The sequence below is a fragment of the Clupea harengus genome, chromosome 15, assembly GCF_900700415.2.
Source record: "Clupea harengus chromosome 15, Ch_v2.0.2, whole genome shotgun sequence".
NCBI classification, from domain to species: domain Eukaryota; kingdom Metazoa; phylum Chordata; class Actinopteri; order Clupeiformes; family Clupeidae; genus Clupea; species Clupea harengus.
Window position 1 is genome coordinate 20,805,534 of NC_045166.1, and position 4,841 is coordinate 20,810,374.

The window sequence follows — 4,841 nt, forward strand, 5'->3', positions numbered from 1 at the left end:
GAACTGCACAGAGTAAAACACGCTGCACATAGCCTTTTGAACTTCTGTGAAGCTCTGCAGGTTAAATTCAGGTCAGTGGTGAATGGTAAGAATGTCAAATGTGACGCTAACCTATATACTGTAACTCTTCTGTTGATTTCTAAGATCCATACAATAGCATAGAGCAGCCGGTAGGGTAAGTCAGTGGTAAATGGTCCTAATCTGTAGAATTAATTCTTCTGTTGTTTGTCTAGACACTGCAGATGACGGAGATGCAATTTAATTGTCGGTCTTTAAGTGCTAAGGTGTTCTGAGTGTATAACATGGAGAGTGTAAGTATTTTCTTCAGTTTCTAAGATACACACAGCAGCCATGGATAGAAAAAGTAAATATCACAATGCATTAGCATGCACAGGCCCAGCGGCCTAATGGATGAGGCGTCAGCCTCCGAAGCTGGGGATTGTGGGTTCAAGTCCCACCTGGGTCCCAATGTAAACAATGAGAGGTACAGAATGATGTTGATTTAGATGCCTCACAGAAAGATAAAGCTGAGGCAATCTTGTCCACAAAGCATCATTATACGGTTAACTGTTCCCATTAACGCTAGACTGTTATGGCGTATTCCCCAAACCTGACACATTCCCTCACTACCCCCACCCAACACACACAAAGCCACACCACACCACAGGGTCACCTCTCCATAGTATTATGACAGCAACGGGGAGCAAACTGAGAGTCCTCACAGAAACACACACAGTACAGTATATCAACAGTACATTGACACAACACTTTTATCTGAAGCGACTTACAGTACAGACATCCATTTTCATTAGTAGCCTTACCCAGTAAGATTACCCAGTGAACCAGACTGACTAAAATACAAGAGGTGCCTGTTTCCCTCACTACTATACTGTGCCATCTGGTGTATGTATCACTGAGGTCATATGGCAATAACTGATATCATCAGCAAAAACTCATAAGTAAAGTGATACTCACCCAGTTAGTTATGGTACCTTGCCATCGCCTGGAGTGAGGCTAATTGGTGACACACTACAGTAAAGTGTTGGTACAGATGAAGTACATCGGCCCAGTGGCCTAATGGATAAGGCATCAGCCTCCGGAGCTGGGGATTGTGGGTTCAAGTCCCATCTGGGTCGCAACCTTATGACAACAATGGAGAGCTATAGGACAATGTTTCACAGACACAAGACACAACTTCCTGCTCTACAAAACAGCAGTATACAGTTAGCTGTCCCCATTCATCCCAAGATGCTACTCTGCTATCTCCCATATGCATGACACAACAGTGATATACACACACACACACACACACAACAGTCATATTCAACCCCCCTCCCCATCAGATATTCATCACACATTACATTTCCAAAGCCTCCAGTGACTCCTTCTACTGGAGATGCCATCTCTCTGTCGGGCTCAGGCTGTGTGTGTTTATGGGTATCATTTCATATAGGCATCATTAGTGTGGAGAGTCCACCTCTTCTATATATGTGTGTGTTTCCATTACTGCACCTGTATGTGTTTGTGTATGTGTGTGTGTGTGTGTGTAACTTGATATAGAGGTTCTACCTCTACTGTGTCCTTGCTCTGGAGTGTGTGCACCCTGACTGTATGTGTGTGCGCGTTCGCCAGAACTGTGCGTGTGTGTGTGTTTGATATATATATGAAGAGAGGGTTCAACTCAACTGGAGCCTTACCGTGTGAGTATGTGCATGCATGTGTGTGTGTGTGTGTGTGTGCGTGTGTGTGACCCTGTGAGGGATCGGACGGTCACCCCACGTTGTTTGGGGATGTGGCGACTGGACTGGGTGGTGAAGTGCGGAAGAACGGTGCAGGAGATGGTGGTTTTCATATAAAAATATATATATATATTTATTTACACAGGGACTAACCCCAACAGTGCCCTCAAAATAAACAAAACAAATCACACTCAGGCCGTACTTACTGGAACTCCAGTGCCTGGCACCCTGGGCACCTGCTTGGCCGATTAGGCCCAAATAAAGGCACCTTCTCAAGGCCCAAGCCAGGCCCCAAACTAGGCCCAGACACTAAGCCCGAGACTAAGTACATAGCTAGCCGTTGACACAAAATACTCACATACACTAAGCAAAACAAGGCACACAAACACGGTACAGAGACAAGGCACACAGAAAAGGCACACAGAACAAGGCATACAAAACAAGGGAACAAAACAAAGCTAAAAGTGTCCACGCATCTAGACACGCACTGTTTCACCTTACTCCGGTAAACAGGGAAAGCAGTGCACCTGTTTCTCCCCAAACTTCTGTAGCTGACTGTCGTATGCCTCTCTTTGCAAAGTCTCTCTCAGCCAGCCTCCCTCTTGAAAATGAGGCAGCTTTTAAATAGGGCACAGCCACGTTGGCTTAATTAGCTCCAACATTGGAATCAGGTGAGCCCAGCCCCAACCATTATGGGGGTGGAGTCCAAAAGTCTCAAAGGGCACCATCCCTTTTTGCCACGGTGAGGAGGGGGAGAATACACCTTCTCACAGACCCCTCCGCTGATAAATTATCTGCCTTCCTCAGATGCTGCGGCGCTACAAGAGGGTCATTATTCAGCTGCTAAGTACTGGAGTGAGCTGGCCTAGCAGGGCCCTCCCTGGGTTTCAGTGCCGTCGCCGTGGCCTGGAGATGCATTGTGAGATATCTGGGGGTTAGTGACTTCAGTAATTGGCATGAACAGAATCAAATCTGACGTTAACTTGCTGACAAAACCCTGAGGAGTTTAGCTGTGCTGTTCCATCCTCTAGATTTCCCGCTCAGCCACATGATGCCATAAAATGTTTGACTTACATGGCCGTTGTGTCAGTAATTTAACATCATCATAGTCAACGGATTCATAGATTCACTTTACATGTATTCATTTGGCAGACGCTTTCATCGAAAGCGACTTACAATTGGGGAACTATAATCAAGCTTCAGTGATCCTAAGTCAGTTTCTCTCTCCTCTATAGTCCAGGCAAAGTAGCGTTTTACGACTGACTAATTGTAAAATAATTTTTTTCAGCATAGATCATTTCTATGAGGTGTCCAGAACAACATACTAAAAGTCCTAAGAAATCCTAGTTGAGGAAATATGTTTAATTCTCATCAATCTGAGATGTGTGCTAATAATGCCAGGCAACAATACACCCCAAAAATGTAATTACAAATATGTAAATTAATTTTAATATGCGCTAATCACTAATCAAATATGCCCAAAATACACCCAAATAGGCCTAATTTTTTCCTTTACTCCTACCACAATAAAGCTTTACATAGTAAAAGTATACATGAAAAGTAACTTTTTTTGTATTACAAGTTTCTTTTGAAATTAATTTGAATATGCACATGAGCTCCACACTTATTGAATATGTCCTAATTTGCATAGGCAGAAACACCATTCATATGTATGCATATTCAAATTAATTTCAAAAGAAACTTTAAAAAGTTACTTTTCATGTATACTTTAATATGTAAAGTTGTATTGTGGTAGGAGTAAAGGAAAAAAAATTAAGCCTATTTGGGTGTATTTTGGGCATATTCGATTAGTGTATAGTCCATTCGCATATTAAAATTAATTTTAAAAGGAACTTGTAATACAAAAAAATGTACTTTTCATGGGTACTTTCATTGTGTAAAGTTTTATTTTGATAGGAGTAAAGGAAAAAAAAAAATTTGGGGGGTGTATTGTTGCCTGCCATTATTAGCACACATCTCGGATTTATGAGAATTAAACATATTTCCTCAACTAGGATTTCTTAGGACTTTTAGTATGTTGTTCTGGACACCTCATAGAAATGATCTATGCTGAAAAAAAATATTTATACAATTAGTTAGTAACTCCAAAATGAGTTACTTTGCCTGGACTACTAATGTACTCAGACTTCAGTGTAGCAGAAGCTTAGGAATTGATGTGTTTGGAAACACAATACACAAAAGGTGGCATCATATTCATATAGCACATAACCGTATCTCCTCAATCTCAACACTAGATGGCACTGTTTCCTCTCCTTCAATGTTTAACCACCACACCATGCCTTTTAACCCACAACCCCAACTCTAGATGGCCTGTGCCATGCCTTGCCTTTAGTAAACCGTCATCTCTGCTTAACGTAGAGGGCAGCTGTTTGATTCCCCAGACATGCATGTGACATTGAGAGGTTTGGCCACTGTGTGACGCCTGCTAGTACAGGAAATTGGACTTGTTTGCGACTTGGAGTCACACCACACACACATTTCCAAGAAGATAAACACAGGACGGCAGAAGGGAAGTGAATCATTAACGCTTTATTGTGACCTTCGCATAATACTCTACACGTACTTCACAAACCGACGCGCGTCCGCATCTAACCCTCAAAAAACACATTTCACAATACTGACGCCAAATAAAACTTTACAAATAAAAAAAAGAACACACACACAATCATATATATTTATGTATACATACAGTATATATATAAAAAAGATCAAGGATGTCCATATTCTTTCAAACACACAGATTGTAGCACCAACATGAATGGTCTGTGTTGTAGTTTGGCGAACTAACGTCGTGCTTCCCAGAAAAGATGTGGCGATTACACGTTTTTCTCTTTATATATAAAAGCAGTATTCATATATTGTATGTACAAATATCCGTAATGTTACAAAAACGAAACGGGACGTAGAAGTGCAAACAAACACAGAAGCGCACATACAGCAATGAAATCGTTACAGTTACACCCTCAGAAACTTAGCGGAGATCTCAGGTGTAAGATGCCTTTGAAATTGACACGTTTTTAACTGTCAAATAACACGTCAAATGAACATCAGATCACGTCAACGCAAAAGATTTGTAGTCCT

At 41.6% G+C, this 4,841-nt stretch overlaps 1 protein-coding gene and 1 non-coding gene across 6 annotated transcripts in view; one reads left to right on the top strand and one right to left on the bottom strand.

The window, feature by feature from the left end:
• The first annotated feature begins 1,063 nt into the window (after nucleotides 1-1,063).
• trnar-ccg lies at nucleotides 1,064-1,136 on the top strand. The gene has a single exon. It is a non-coding gene; the product is annotated as a tRNA-Arg (tRNA).
• Nucleotides 1,137-4,270: 3,134 nt separating this feature from the next.
• scml4 (Scm polycomb group protein like 4) overlaps nucleotides 4,271-4,841 on the bottom strand; it is a 37,136-nt gene continuing 36,565 nt past the window's right edge. For all 5 annotated transcript variants that reach the window (XM_031582219.2, XM_031582218.2, XM_031582217.2 and 2 more), the window contains one exon: nucleotides 4,271-4,841. This exon is cut by the window's right edge and continues 2,339 nt beyond it. The gene's annotated coding sequence lies outside the window, so the exon portion shown is untranslated.